The 16,739-nt window shown below is 40.5% G+C and overlaps 1 protein-coding gene across 5 annotated transcripts in view; it reads left to right on the plus strand.

The window, feature by feature from the left end:
- The window catches only part of RAF1 (Raf-1 proto-oncogene, serine/threonine kinase), a 79,304-nt gene that overhangs the window by 27,695 nt on the left and 34,870 nt on the right, over positions 1–16,739 (plus strand). Inside the window, exon 1 of one of the 5 annotated variants that reach the window (XM_059823225.1) lies at positions 6,897–6,915. The exons of the other annotated variants lie outside the window; for them this stretch is intronic. The gene's annotated coding sequence lies outside the window, so the exon portion shown is untranslated. Of the gene's footprint in view, positions 1–6,896; positions 6,916–16,739 lie in introns of those variants that run through there. 5 annotated transcript variants of the gene reach the window in all.

The following is a 16,739-nucleotide window of genomic DNA, read 5'->3' on the forward strand; positions in this document are numbered from 1 at the left end:
GATGAACTTGAAAGACAATGGATAAATAGGCTTGTGCTGAAAGCCAAATACTTTTTTTTTTTTCTCTCCTTACCTGGCATAGATTTTTATAACAGAGTCCAGTAAATTAGAGTTCCATTTCTCTTAGTACATGACTGTATGCACATGGCTAAAATAGACTTCTTGCTAGACACATTTGTCTTCTTGCTAGATACCTGGCATCATTCAAAGGTTCAATGTATTTATAACCTTACACCTATATTCTAATTAGTCTGGCTTTATCTGGGAATAGCAGTGCTGGAGAGCAGCTTGGATGGATACACTGGCTAGACTGCTTTTGATTCCCTTGTCTCTTAGAGTCTACCTTTGATAAAAGCCAAGTGTGATGTCAAAAAGAACGTGAGTGTTTATGTACACAATACAAACATATGACAACAAGAATAGGTTCCTCGTCAAAACTATTAAAGTTTGGCTTTTTTATGAAGAATCACAACAAACAGGATTTATGAAAAGATAAAGGGAAGTTTATAATTTTTTCTTTTGTTACCTATCATCCCTCCTTATGTTTTGAACATATATACACACACTCAGATATAGTCAGATACATGTATGCATATACACACATCATCTTATTTTACCCTATTGCTACTGATTCAATACTCATGATTCTTCATATAAACTGAAATTTTGCCATCATCCTAACGTACTTCATTACAATGAATAACTTCTAGAGAAACTAAGTATTGAATGCAGTTCAGTTACCACACACTAGAAATTGTCCATGCACAGGAAAAATAATGCATAGCTTGAGGTCATGCCAAATCAGATGATCAGTCTCTTTATGTAGCTCTGTATCAGGTGTAATAAAAAGTCTGCAGCTGAGCAATTATATATTCAGGGTAGGTTCTAAAAATGTTTGTCAGGAAAGAGCTGTTTATGCTTTGTTATTTTTAAACTGCAGTACCTAGCTCTGAATAGATTTTATTGTGGTTAGACTTTTTCAGAAAGTCAAAATAAACCAAATAAACCAGTTTGGTTAGGTTTCAAAAATAGAATACATGTATAAATCAAAGTGCTGTATTTATTGTCTATGAAGTAGGAATGACTGTTTAAATAGCAACAAATTAAAGCCTAGATTTTTTTTTTTTCCCTTTCCCCTGTTGGAGCTCCAATGATGCTTACTCAGACTGAGTATTTATTCACTGTGCAGGTGGCACCCATCAGTTCAGCATCTCCACGTTAAATTTATAAAACATTATTCTACAATCATTTTCATGCTTTGATACTCTCAGTATACAGTGGTATACCAATTGATTTAGTATGTTTGTCTTATGCTCTTCTTTGAAGCTTCCTAAGTTCTGTCTGTGATAAAAGGAATGTTACCCAGACTCTTGATCCTTTTGTTGGGAATCTAACTGCTATCCCTCCAATACATTTCCAACTACAGGGGAAAACCGCAGCTATGGTTACAGAACAAAATACAACAATACCTGTCAGACACAGTTTAAGACATCACTTTGAAACCACGTGGCTTTAGTGATATTTTAATTTTTTTATTTGATTTTTATTTTTTTTAATTCAGTCAGCTTGTACTGCATTTGCAAACAAACAGGTAGCCAAGGTCCATAACAGCAAATGAGTCAATGGACATGGGCTGAGTTATACAGCCAGGACAATGGTCTGTAAGCAGGACCTGCGCTTTAAGTCTCAGGTTTCAAAGTTATGACCAGCATTCTTATGTGTCACAACTTCTTTTCACACTAAAAGAAAATTAAATCTTGGTAATAAGTACTGCAAATAAGTTGCTTTCCTGAATTTTAGATACTCCTGTCTGGAGAAGAGTCTGCGAGAACTGGATGGGATAGTGCAGTGCCTCTGAATCTTCCTAGAAGCAAATAGCATTGCGCTGAAATTGGAGAAGCAGAAATTCTCTCCTGCACTGCATATAACAAGCACAGAGACACTGGATATCTGTAATACCATAAATTACAATAGGAGCATATGGAAGACTGAAAACTGGTAGAGAGTTTGAAAGTTTTAAGAATGTTTCATGTAAGATTACCAGTGAAGAAAGGCTAATAGAACTTCTTTTTTTTCAGTAAGAGATTATTCCTTTCTGTTTATAGAGCTATTCTCTTAGAATAACTTATTTATTACTGTAAGTCTTAAGGAAAATCTGTTTCAATTTTACTCTGAAGTGTTCCCACACAAACTTGTATTGAAAATCTATTGCATTTGATGTTTTCGTCAAGTATTTTTATTGTTAAATTTTATATAAGGACAACCCCACAACCATATAAGTATGAATACCTCATAGATGGATTATAGTATTAAGAGACAGAATTGGTTCTGGAAGATTGAATCAAGTGCAGACGATGATAGTCCTTAAAATTACAAGGAATTCCATATGTTTTTAGGTAAACATGTTTCTTAAATGGAAGTGTTAAAGCAGGAAAGAAGAAGAAAGGAAGGAAAAAATTAAAGAGAATAACTTAAATTTATGTACAGAATGAAGTGGTCAACAGATAAGGCAAAACTTGTTTGCAGTATTGTGGAGGCAACTATGGCACAAGGTATTTACCCCAGGCAGTGTGTCTCAGGGGGTGTGCACACGTGTGTGTAAAACATAACAAAAGAAACTTTGCCTGACAGCTCTTGGTAACTGTCTTAAAGCACTTAAATTGGCTTGACACTGGCAGTAAATAAACTAAAGTGAATTTAAAACTAGATACTGAAGCATGAAGTAATAACAGCATATATGAGGTTTGTATCAGACCATTCTGTATCATAAAGTACACAACTTTACACTGAGACAAAGATTTACTGAAGAAAATCCTTGGGGGTTAGAACCTGCAGATACACAAACCTACACAACCCTGCCTCATAGCCTGACTGACTTCCCCCAAGTTCTGAGTGCAGGAATTGGCTAGATGCATCTGCTTCCAGAATCCAGCCTTTCCAGGGAAGTAATGAAGTCACTACACGCTTAATCTATGACTGATGATAAAGACTGAAGCTTTCGAAGGAGGTGTCTTTTGTGTTGTGCCTATGGGAAGTCAGGTGTTATTTTCATAGGGAAAAGAAAAACTCCGAAGATTTAGCTTCATGATTTGGCTGAAGAGATGCTGAATAGAGTGGAGGAAGGTAGGCACTGTAGCCAGTCCAATAGCAACCACATTTAGTTGGATATGGATAAAATAGAAAGTTAAGAGTTTGTTCAGGATAAAACAACAAAAATAACTTGAACAGACTGTGCTATGGTTTCCATTCCAGCAAAACAAGTTTACTGCTTTGTGAAGAGCTTCATATATAAGATGTCCTATTGTTGTAAGGTAATGGATGCAATTTAAATTCTACAATGCATGGGAAAAAAAAAAAAACAAACCCCCAAACAAATTATAAATTACATTCCCACCCCTCTTCTTTGATCACTTCAGTGTCTTGGGGAAATAATAAAGCCTTTCAGCTGAACTATAAAATATAAATAGTTTGTGCACAATCGTACAAATAAGATATTCCTTATTTGGAGTACTTCTTTTTTAGGTTGCTATTGCTTAATTTGTTCAAGGCTGCTTTCTTCACGGCCTCTGTATGCTGGACTTCTTTTGTATCTAACTTGACTTAAATTTTTCTTAAGCAATGTTCCCTAACTCAAAAAAAACCCCTTAATAATTGTGGGGGAATAAGTGATTAATTTATAGCATATATCCAAATAACATGCAGAAGCACAATGCTTTGAATGTGGCTCAGGTTGAATAACCCTGGATAAAATGGCAAAGTTGTCTATAGCAATCCTTGTCTTGAGGAGTAAGGGAGTAAGATTTGATACCCAAAATTCCACAATAAAGTGAGTATATACATTTCTCTTTTTCCCAGACAGCATTACGCTCCTAATTCTTGCTACTCATTCTTCTGAGACTTACAGGTATCTTATGTACTAAAGGTACAATTAAGGTTATACGATGCCACTTAAAACATTTTATACTTTTTGAGACTCCCCAAGTAATCACAGTTAAGTAGACTGGGAATACATGAATATTGCACATAGCAAACTGAACCACAACGAATAACGAACAGGTTTAACTTTTACATGCGTCTTTTCAGCAGTCAATATTAAAAATCTTCTCAAAGATGGTCACTCAGTATCGTCCATCCCATTTTCAACTATGAGGAAACTGAAGTCTGTGAAGCTGAGAGGGCTTTGCTTGCCTGACATACCCGCTGGATGAAAGGGAGTTCCCAAGTCTACAATAACTAGGCAGATTTGCCTAATATCTCAAGATAATAGTTACTGTCACTAGCCCACTCCAAACCCTTGTGGCACTACTTCTCATTCTCTTTCTAGTTACTCCTCAGGTAGCTTTTTATAGAGGTAGAAAACATGTCAGATGGTGAAAATGTAAGATTTGATTATACGCCTGGACAAATGGAAGTCTAATACCTGGACATTCACATGTTAAACCTATTGCAAACCCAACCACTAAACACAAACATAAACCAGATCAACCTCAGGAAGAATGCTAACAATTTTCAGTTTATTTTGGAAAGTTTGTTCAATTTTTGTTTCGCGTCTACTTTAGTGCTGTAATGTTTGAGTTTCTTTGCTTAGTTTCCTTGTTTGCTTTTCTTTTTCTTTCTTGTAATTATTTTATTTCCTTGCATGTGCTACATTCTTTAACTATCTGAAATTTGGCTCGCTTTCCTCTGTGTTCAGTTGTTCTATGATTACAATCCTTGATCCTTCTACTCTTTTAAAAGCATTTTTAAACTTTATGAATGTCTGCTGTCAAAACCACCTATTCTGGAGGTGGTTATCCCTGTTTTCTTTTCCTTTTTCTTTTTAATCTTCTCATGGCATGTTCTTATTAATATTTTACATTACATTTTAAGCTCCTTTTGCGTATTTTGCCAAAAATCTGTACTACTGTCTACCATATTACATGGATATGCCTAGTCTTGAGCCATGTGAATATTTACTGTACACACTGCTTTGAGTTTGTTTGTTTCTCCTGGGCCAACTCTCGCAGTCAGATACATGGATGTGACTCCTGTTAAAGTTGTGTAAACTGTGTATGTGCATCAGAGGACTGCCTTCAGTTTAAATGTGACACTTAAGAGAAAAGCTACTCTATAAGAATTTGAAAAGAATGATTCACATTCATAAATTTTGTCCTTGGCAGATACCATCTTGGCCTGGATTTGTTTTTCCAGGTTTTTTTGGTAGGTCTGAGCCCATGGCAATGGAGAAGAGAAAAAGAAGAGAATAAGCGCTTTTCCTAATAGAAAGGTTGAAATCTCCATGTAGTTTGTCTTGTAAGTCCTACAAAAGTTTAGTTTGATCTTTCTTTTAGCAATATCCTCTAAATTGAAGGCATTATTACACTGGAATAACTTCTGGAACACACAGGAATAAAGTACTGAATCACAGTATTTTAGAGACATGGCAATTTCTGTTTCAGCCTTCTAAAGCTCCTGGTTGCCATCCCCATTTCAAGCTCCTATTACCTGGCAAGCACACCTCTTCCTGGAAGGCACCAGTACCTAACCACTTTGTATGGTTTTTTTCTTACTTGGTGCTTAGGAGAGGCAAGTCCAACAGTGCTGCTTTTTGCTTGCCCTTGCTATGCCTCTATGAGGTTAATGCAACTTTAGCTGAACTCAAGCCTTGGTTTATATCAGAATAAACCTTCTTCTGTAGAGAAATCCCAAATAAGGCTGAGAGGATTTTGCTGGAGGCTCTTTTTAGAGAAGTGCTTATTTAATTAACAATTAAAGTAACTTCTATGACTGTAAATGCAAACATGTATGCTCTTTAAAAACAGTTCTAGGAGAAATGTTTTAGTTTGCAATGGCTATCCTTAGAAGTTTTGTTTTGGGATGATAAATTAACTGTTTACCATTTAATGCACAGTGCCGTACATTTTCAAAGCCTGACCTAAAATAGGTTAGTTTGTGGTGTACTGGCAGTACCTTAACAGACAGCAGAGTCCTTCAGTATCTTAACTGTTAGACGGAGGCTGTGTTGAGCTGCACACAGCGGATTGCTGTCTGACAGCTGTTCCCTGTCTCCTCCTCGAAAAGAGGTTGCACGCTATTTTTTTTTTTTTTTTCGTTCTCCCCAGATACCTTTCCCAGCAGCTCACACCCCACCCCTCGCAGCACGTACCGCCCCTTGGGAATTTCTGCCTGTTCCCTTCAGAAACAGGGTTTGCTTTTGAACAGGTAAGACTCACGGGCTCTGTTCGGGGAGCGCGGCTGAGGCAGGTGGCGGCCCGGGGAAAGCGGCCCTGCCCGCGGGGCCCCGCCGCCGCGCACGCACCCCTGAGCTAACTCGCTGCCGATGCCCCTCACTTAATTAATTGTCAAACAACCGAGAGATTTCGCCTAGGCAGGGCCGAGCGGGGGGCGCGGGGTTGCAGGGAGGCGGCTGTAACGCCAGGCTGGCGGCAGCGCTGCGGCCGCCTCCGGCTGACTGAGGGGAAGGGGCTCGCCCGCCCCGGCGGGGCCCGCTCCAGCTCCGCCGGCGCAGCGGCAGAGCTCATCCCCCGCCCCCAGACCAGTTCCCGAGAAGGGGTGGGGGACGAGAGAGGCGGCGGGAGCGCCTCACCTCCCTCCGCGGCCGGGCGGGGGCAGCCCGCGGCGCCTCAGCCGCTGCCGCCGCTCCCAAATGGCGGCCCGCAGAGGGGGCGGGGGCGCGGGGAGGAGCGGGCTCTATCGACAGCTCGGCGCTCCGCGGTCGCGGCAAGAGGCGGGGAGGAGGAGGACGGGAAAAGAAGGAGAGACAGGCGAAAGGGAAGGAGCCGAGTGCCGGCAGGTCGATGGGCGGAGGATAAATGTCTCGCTGAGTGTGAGGCCGCCATTTTAGATGAGGAACGAAACGAACGGCGCCGAGTGAGACAAGAGGCTGGAGGGAGCCGCCGGGAGGGAGTGACATAGGTAGGAGCGGCGTTGGGCTGCTGAGCGGCAGACGACAAGGCAGGGAACGGGGGAGAGAAGGGCTCCCCTTTCTCTTCGGCTCTCCCTTCCTCGGTGCTGGCGGCTGGAGCGGCGCCGGCTGCTCCCAGCGGCGGCTCAGCCCCGGGCGCTCTGACTCGGCCGCCGCCTCGGCCGTGAGGGGGGCTAGCGCCGCGGAGGGCGGCCGCTCGCCCCCTGACAGGGACCGGGGAAGGAAGGAGGGGGAATCGGCCCTCTCCGTACCTGCGGGTCGCGGCTCATCGCGGAGCCCTTTGCGGTCGGATCGTCTAGTGCGCGCCGCCTCCCCTGCGCCGCCGGGGCCGGCGACCCTGCCGCGGGGCCGCCCTGTCCGCCGCGGGGCCCGGGCGGGGGCTCCCGCCGCGAGAGGAGAGGTTGCGCGGCGGCCCGGACCGGGGCGCGGGGCAGGTGCCAAAAAGCCCGGGGCGGGGGGGTGGGATGGTGTTCTGAGGCCCGTCGCGGCTGCGGCGGGTCAGGTGGGAGGGGAGGTGTGTGGTGGCCGCCGCCTGTCAGTGCCAGCGCGGAGCCCCGGGGCCGGAGCCCCCCCCGGGGGGTTGGTGGGGGGGATGCGCGGCCGAGGCGGGTGTGCCCCGGGGCTGGGGCCCCGCACCGACCGGCCCGGGGCTGTGGCGGCCAGCGGGCGGGATGAGCAACGGGCATCCAGGAGCAAGCGCCTGGAATGGTGCCCTGCTCGCGGCGGGGGGGTGCCCAGCGGTGCCTGCGCCTGCCCGCCCTCCGCGGGTCTCCGCTTCGCCGGTGGCAGCTTCGTCCCTCCTGTGCTTCCAGCGGGGACTCCCTAACCTTTCTGTTACTTTGATCTGCTGTCTTCTGAACCGAGAACGGAAAATGCGTTTAAGTTGCATTAGCATAACTGAATGTGTTCTGCTTAGGCATTCTTGGGTTTGAGCTGCTTGCTTGGGTTTTTTCCGACTTAGATTCAGTTTAAAAAAAAGACGTTTGAAAAGTGGAGTAAGATTCTTTAGTTTCCCAATTTCTTCTAAACTGTTACAACTTTGCCATGTATAAACGGTGTTACTCCAGAGCCAGGGCTCGAAGATTGCACTGTTTCTGGACTCTCTTTATCTACAGTCTAAATGTACATGCAGATAACCTGCCCGTGCTAACAGCAGCACGTCTCTTGTCCATTGTTCGTCTTGCCTACGTCAGGCTAAATAATTTGTGTAGATTTTTTTTTTTTTCTTCTTAGCCTTTAAGTGACATCCATAAATACAGAGGCCTTACCTGGGACAATGAGACCTCAAAACCAGTTGTAGCGGAATTGCTACAGTACAGCATGCATTCCAGATGCAATTGTAGGTTGTCGTAGGTATGCAAAACAAGAAGGGTCTGTAATGGAGTAAAACTAAGATGCTTCAAAAACCATAGCCAACTTAAAATATCTGAAAATAGTTTTGTACAAAACACTTTTAAAATGTCTTTTATTTTAATGCTTCTGAAAAACTCTGCTCCAAATATTGCCGAAAGGATCACTGCATTGGCTAAAACTAGAATGTAATTTGAATGGACATGGTTATCCTTTAGGATATGTCTGCAGTGTTGGTGCAGAAGAAAAGATCGAATTGGTGAATGTGAGAGTTAATTTCAGGCAGTTCAGTTAAATCTGTTCTGTGGAGACCCATTCAGAATGGAAGTGGCTTTAATTTAGTTTGTCTTAATGAATATTTTCTGTAGGTAAACCCTAAGGCTACAATTAATCATAAAAAAGGTATGGATCTATATATATGTTCATGAAATGGATGACTAATTAATATGGTACGCAATTTAATCTTAGATTATTAAATCTGATGTGAACTAGCTTACTTGGGTTGGAGCAGTGGTGCTTTCAGAAATCTGGAATGTGTTTTTCATACGGTTTGTTGCCATACTTAATATCTTCAGGACTGGACAACTTATTGTGCAACACTGCTGACTAACCTGCTTTGAAAGAAAATCTGGAAGTAGCAGAAAAAATATCTTTTTTCCAAAGAAGATAAAAAACTTTTTTTTTTTTTCAGTTGAGTGCCTTTGGTGTGTACATAAAATTTTCCATTCTTTATTCTTTAACAACAACAAAGTCTGTTCAAATTACATATGAAGTTACTGCTGTCTCAGGGCCTGAACTTACTACAGCTTATTAAAATAACTCATATTTTATAAACCACAAACATGACCCACGGAAATCATTGGTCAGCACTTCTTGGTATGCTAAATCAGCACCAGTTTCTTGTGGGACATATACTCCCCTCCTCCCCCCAGTTTATTTATTTGGCTCCGTCACTGTTGGGAAACCAGAGGTTGAGGAAAAAACAAGTTTTCCTTGTTTTCTGTCTTTGAAAACAAATTAAATTGAGATAATGACAGCTGCTTGTTCTAAAACTTTTGTAGGAGATGGAAACCAAAAGCTGTTAGTTTGAATTACTATGTATAAATAAGTCTAAAAATCGGTTAGTTTCAAATGCAGGAGTTGTGCTGATAAATTCACTTTTGTGTTACTTTAAACATTCTGTATCCATATTTTTATATTCCTGATAAAGTTATGAGAGCAAATGAAGTCTAGTTCAATAGTCTAACAAAGTCTACTTCAATACAGATCTGTATTTGGGTCTCTGATCATCTCTGCTGCAAACATACTGTCTTTCTCTCCCATAACACCTTCGGTCATGCCCTTTGCCACGCTTTGTAATCCTTCTAGCACCCCTTGCTTCCCCATCTTCAATATTGCCTTACTTAAGCACCCTCCAGATTTTTATTCCTCCTCCTTTCCCTCTGTTCTTACATTGCTTGTCTACCTGCTTGGCCTGCCAGCTAGGCAAGAGGGAGGGTTTTCCTCTTGGTTTGGTTTTGTCACATGGTGATGTACTGCTGCAGCTGGCACACCAAAGGTTTGTGCTGTGGTGCCCCGGCTGATGAAGAGTCCAGGAGAGCGAAGGATTCTTCCGTACGTTGGCTTCCTATTTCCATAGCCTGTGGGAATCTCGTATTCTTGATGCCTCTACCTAACCGTTGAGTTGAAATCCGCTAATACGTCCAAGAGTTGTTGGAGGAGAGGCAGAAAGACAGCTGGGTGGCATGATCGCATAAGACCAGTTGACTAGGAAATGAGGGTGACGTGTTTTTGTGCAGTTGAATTTCCAAACTTCCATGCAGATTCAGCGTGAAACAAATGAATAATTGAAAAGGATGATTGTTTTCTAAGAAATAAGTTCCTGGTCCATCTTCTACCTTAAAAATGCAGAAATCTAAAGGCTGTGTAACTGTGTGAAGAGAAATTGAAGTCAGTGTTCTATTTCTCATAAAAACATCAAATTGCATAAGTCAAAATTGCCTTTATTTGGGGGAGCAACAAAAATAGTCAAAACAAGGTTAAAACTTACGATTTACCTAAAATCTCAAGCATGGTAATTTAAGCACAATTTCAGTAAGTTTCACATACCTTTAATTTGTAAACGAGCAGACGTGTTTACGTCTGCCTTGTACAGATTTTGATTGATTTTGTGTAATTGCTTATGCAAAATCCTTCATTATTTTCTGGTATGAAATATATCCATTGTGTACTGAATAAGATTGTGGAAACATTTTGTCAGCTCTAGACAGTAATTGAAAGACAAGTTGATATAACACTGGGAAATCAGGTAAAAATGCTAGCTTTATGACAAATTAACAAGGTATTTTAGCAATGAGCATGCATTAGCTCGTGAGTTTTGAGACAGCATGAAGTAGGTACAATTCATTCTGTATGGGTAGTCCAGATATGTATTTAGTGATGTTCCTAGTTTCTTCTGAAAAGAAAGTCTGTTTTGGACAAAGTTCTGTGAATAATTCTCAGTGCTCTGTTGGCTCTCGCTGCGTACACTATTTTTTTGTAAACAATGATTTTGCTTTGAAAAGCAGCTGGCGCACGTTTATTCCTTTAGTGACTTGAATATTGTGTTTGTACTATAAATGTCATCTGCTTCACAGAAAGTTGATTTTATTGCAGCAGTGTGTACTGACCTTTTACAGTTTAACAGAATATGGTCATCTTGTGTACTGAAATGCTGCAATGCATACAGTAGATGAGGATAAACAAAGCGCTGTTCTTGAGTCATTTGTAAATGAGTAAAGCATTTTCTTGGTAGACTTCAGAGCTAAGAATAATAGCTGATAATTAAGAAATAGAATGTTTACCTAAGTGAGTATCCTTTTTTCCAGGGTTTTAAGCAACATAGTTAATGCGATTGAATTATATATTTTCCAGAGGTTTTTGCTTGCTTAGGGGGAATAAGGTTTTTAGAGCTAAGATTTTAACGTACAAAAACTCTGGATTCGTGTAGAACAATACGGTGGCAAATGCAGGTCACTGGATTTGTTTGCAGCTGCAGGTGTGTCTGTGTTCTGCCATTTCTCCTATGCATGTTCCAAATGTATCCTGCACGCTTGCATAAATGAAGCAGAGCAGTAGCACAGTTAAATCAAAGCTGATTGGTTTTAACTTCAGGCAAAAGAGTTTTAGAATTGCCTTGCAAATCATCTCTGCATGTGGTGAGTGTGTAAGCGGCTCTGCCTTGTTTTCTTTGCGCTATCTGAAAATCTGCGAATGGGACCTGTATCTCCAGCTCTTCTGATATAAGCCCCTTTTTATGTTGTTGTTGTTGTTCTCAGTTTCATTGCTCTGTGGAATCATTTCATTTGCTGTGTTGTGGCTCTCTGCAGATGTTGAGTTGATTACGGTAGCGCTGCCTGTTTTCTCTTACTACTGCATTACATTGCTTCATTTCAGATTTTAGCTTACGTTGCATACTTGCTATTGGTTTGACCCTAAAATATTTCATTTCTGACAAACAGCTGACAAAAGGGTGTTAATTAATATCGCATTCCAACTGAAATACGTAGTATCGGTTAAGAGCAGTTGAGACATCTTGTATATTTTTAGTTCACCAAGCTAGAGGGAGGTTGCTTCACTAACTTGCAGCTGGGTGTGGCATGGGGTTAACCATATTAATTAAAGCTGGCTCAGAGGTTTAGACTTTAAAAAATGGCTCAGAGCCCCCATTATAGTCTTCTGTTACATAAACTTTTTCACTATAGGACAAGCTAGAGTTTTGAAAATGAGTGTTTTAGGAACACCTAGCTGGAGGAGAGACTAGCGAGAGGGAGATGCATGGTAGCAGGCAAATAGGAGAAAGATGTCTTTAATGCCTTTGTATCTTTGTAGGGCTAACATTTAGGTGTATGTTGAGAAAAATAAAAAGGGAGATTAGTCATATGTTAATTTTTCTGTAATGTCTTTTATTTTGCTAGTCATTTGCTTCCAGTATATGTCCCTGTCAACTCTATCAGTAATTTGAGCTAGTTTTTGCATATTCCACTTTCTTGTTCCATTCTCAATCATTTAACAGTGTTTGCTCAAAGTCTGGTCATGCTTTCAATATTTTCTTTTCAGTCTATTAGCATACCGCAAAAGGCACTGCCACTGCTTTCTCTTTACTCTCTTACTACCTGTGGAAGAGATGAAGTGTCTCCCCCACAGTGACTGCTTGTTGGGCAAACAAATAAATTGTCATTCTTTTTGCTTTATTCCATAATTTTCCCTGTGTCGATGAAACTAACTGTGAGATTTTACATAGGAGTTTCTTGGTGAAACTGAAGGAAGCACAGTGAAACAGGTGAAGATATGTGTACTCCCTTTCAATTGCGTGGAAATGTAGGAACGCGGAGAGATAGTCGTCCAAAGTAATAGAGCAAATGTAGGGAGGACCATTAGACTGGAAGCTTCAAAGGTGGCAACGTTGCTTGAAATAGAAAAATACTAGTTAATGATATTTGGACAATTTTTTAAAAATTCCTCATTTATTGCTACCCAGAAAAATGCTAGTTACGTTATTCCCAAATGATTATCATAGAAAAAAATATTTTCATAAATTTCTTTCTAAAGAAAAAAACAAGGTAGATTTTAATTCCACTTAATGTGGAGATGAAAGAGCCTGTAATTACTTCTCTAGCTTCCAGTTGAAAAAGGTGGATTTGATATACAGTAAGAACTTGATTTTTTTTTTAAACTTTTTTTTAGAAACTTTGTTCTAAGTTTCACTGAAGTTGAACATACTTACGACATAGGATATGACTTCAGCTTCAGATTGTATAAAACCCTTTAATAGAATTCCAGAAGTTGAGAATTTACCTAGCAATTGTTAATGCCAAGAGTAATGTCAAGTAAATATTTTCCTTATTTTGATAATTTCTGATATAATTTGAATTCCTTCAGGTCTGATCTATTTCATAAGCCCATTAAAAAAATACCCCCCTTTTTTTTTAATCAGTTCTTTATTTGGGCACATCTTTGTTGTAATTTTATGAGGTTTTTTGTAAAACCTGTAATGTAAAACTCATGCATTAAGCATGGCAAATGTGTCTAAATTCTTGCTGCTTTTGAATTTTCATGAGACCTAGTTATATTTCTTCATACAGACACACAGTACTGGGGCCACTGTGTGCAAATAAGAAACATTTTTGATTATGGCAGCACTTTCAAACTTAAGGAGAGTTAACTACGTTCATGATCACTCAGTTTTTCTTAGACTGAGGGGAAAAAATGTAATAGTAACTGTGCAAGCTAAGTGATGTCCTGCTTTTTATAGCTTTCTTTTCCCTCCCTATCTCCCTCTCCAATAACTTTGGAAAGCCGTGTCCAATCAATACCAATCTGTAAGCATGAGCAGGCAGAAACCTGTTTGTGGCGTTGAAGATGGGAGGATACTGGTTTCCCTTGTACCTAATTAGAAAGCTAAGCAATTTCAGTTGTCGGTAAGTCAAGCTGCTGGCTAGGGAGCATGAATTTCTTCTAGCAAAACAACATTTCTGTCTCTGTTTGGTCACTGGTCTAACAGTTTTAACAACCGTCACAATACGACCATTTATCTTTATGTGGAAACATGGAAAAAAACCCATCTCGAGTTCAGGCACTAGGGAGTGGTTGTTCCAGGGTGGTTGGAGTTGAGGGGGCACGTTTGCAGAAACGGGCCAAAACAGGTTCATTGGAGGATGGCACATGCATGGCTGCGAGAGAATGTAGTAAGTTAAGTAGCTTCCAGAGTGTGTTGCAGCCAAAAGAAACAAGAAAGTGTGCAAGCCTCTAATTTTATGCTGACATTTAACAAAAAAATAAACCATATTCTGAATTACATCATTCATCTGTGTTAAATGCTTTAGAAGCAGGTATAAAGCTTACACAGGCAATAATAGCATGCTGAAACAAAGTGTTCATGTCAGAGTGATACAGTGGATTGATTGCAGCTGAAAGTGAGTTCCAGAGCTTACTCTTGGATTTCTCAAACCTTTTAAGTTGACTGTGTAACTTGTTCACTGGCAATCAAGAGGTTATAAAAAGAGAGCCAGCTGATGTTGCAATCTAAGCACTGGCCATATAGTGGAAAGACTCTCCTTTGGCATGTTCACTAGTGCTATTTTTACCTATTCCGGTAAGATCTGCCCTTGTGATGTTAAATTGCAGGACAGTACCTGGAATTATTTTGTTTTTCAGAAGTGCTGTATGCTCTGAAGAAAATTTTCGATAACATTTTCTGGCAGATTGAGACTGAAATTGTCTTGCATTTGAAAACATTTTTTCTTCTGTCACCACAAATAATACTGCCTCTGTAACTGTAAGATATTCTTTCACTTTTGTTTGCATATTTTATGTTTGGCAGAGGGTTTTTTTTTAATTTTGACTCCTTTGTATATTGAGTGTTTTGTCTTTCTGGGTTTCTCGTGTGGAGACTTTAAATAGGCCATGTGATTTTTAAAGACAGGGGATTAACAGTGTAGCCCAAGAATAAATGTAGTAGGAGGTTTTTGTCATAACTTCTAAAAAGCCTAGCTGGTTTTGAGCAAATTTTAAGTTGATGGTTCCTTCACACAGTGGAAAATGAATTTAATATTTTTTTTCTGGGAATAGGTTTTCAGCACTGCCAGTGGCGGAGTGCTTTATCTACCAAACTGATTGTAGTGAAAACCGGAGGAAACAGCAAGAATGCCTTAACAGCGTAACACTGGGGTTCAGTTGTAGAAGTATCATGTATGCAGATGTATGACAATCTGAATCACAGTGCTGAAATGTCTGATGTTTCTGATTACCTAATCTTAAATACAATATTGTCCAGGTGTATTTTCTAAAACCGTCGGCATCTGGTTCAAAAGTGACTTGACAACACTGAAACACAAACCTGTTGTGTTAAAACTCTGTTTCAAACTCTTGATCTGGCTATTTGTGCAATTAGGTGTATATTTGTAGCGGAATTTGTAATTTTTCAAAAGCAATGGTTTGACGCTGACATATGATCAGTGATCAACTTGGGCGAGTTCAGCGTTCCCCTTACAGAACACCTGCTTCCCTTGCTGCTCCTCTTGCACTGTGGAGTGTCTCAGGTGGAAATCCTGCAAGCAGGCAAACTTCCTCCAGTATAGAGTCGTTTTCTTCTCCCTTGCCTTGGCCATTGTCTTAGGTGAACAATTCTACTTCTCAGGTTTAATTGAATCTCACATCTGCAATAACAGATGGTATTTTTGTCAATTCACTTGCTTCTTAAACCCTCCTTGTTGCCAGTTCTGTTAGCAAATGTTCTTACTGATTTTTGTTTTTCACGTATCTCTTATCTGTCAAGAAAAATACATTATTTTTTACTCCCTTACAGCTATTACTTCGGTTGCAGATAGAAATACTGTGCCTGCTTCTTCTTTAACCCATCACACCTGCTTTATGCTATGCCTTCTCTTCTTGATTTGTATATGAGATTCCTTTTTCTTCTGGCTGATTTTACAGTAAAAATGCTTTAGGTTTTCAGGCTATAAAACCTCTACCCCTCCCCATCAGTTCTTCTCTCCTCTTTTTTGTCTAACGTTATCCGTCATACTGATTGGATTAATTGTCTCAAAGTTTGTCCCAGACTCTTTTCAGCTCAGTTTTTAGCTCTTGTTTTCCTCAGGAACCGGTCTTTACAAATCTCTTGACCTCTTAGCTAAATGTGAGGATCATAACTGTATCCTCGTTTTTATCAGTTTGCTAATTGTCAACCTAGGTACTTTTAAAAAAACAAAAAACCGACACTTCCCTCTTATGCCACCATGCCTATATTGGTTCCTATGAGGATGTCTTTCTCTGGTCCTCTGCTTATTCTTATGCTTCTTAACGTGTTTTTGCTCGTCCGTGTTTGTTTCTGCTTCTGGCCCCCCATGTACTTTCTGGTCATATCACTTTCCACACCTTATTCTTTAGTAATGTAATCTCTTAAAACTAAACAAACAAACAATACCTCCTTCACCTTGATTCAATGTGGATTATTTCCTAAATGTGTCGTTATTGCTGACTGATTGTCTTCTGTTAGAACTAAAGATGCCAGATTTCCTCTGGTGTGTGAAAGACAGCATTCTTTCCTCCCTTCTCCCCAGTCTCCCTGCTTGTCTTTTTCCATGATGGAAACCACATTCACAATATTTTTTATGTCACATTCCTAAACGTTTGCTGTACAGAGGTATGCAAGTTAGTAAGCAGGGTAAACACACAGTTCAGAATGCAAGTAGGTTTTAGTTTTAAAATTACTAAGTGGCTCAAGGTGGAGATCCCAAAGCATTCTTCTGGTTTCTTGTTGGTCTTTGGGAGTTTGCCATCTTGGGTAAAATCATTGCAGCTTCCCCCCCTCACCTGCTCTATCCAGGAGAGAGGATACTTTTAACCAAAAGCGAGCTAGCAATATAAGAGCTCTTCTTGAATTTTTTTTTTATGTGTACTTTCTTTTATTTCCTGTAAAGAAAGA

Source organism: Gavia stellata, chromosome 12 (assembly GCF_030936135.1).
Source record: "Gavia stellata isolate bGavSte3 chromosome 12, bGavSte3.hap2, whole genome shotgun sequence".
Taxonomy (NCBI): Eukaryota; Metazoa; Chordata; class Aves; order Gaviiformes; family Gaviidae; genus Gavia; species Gavia stellata.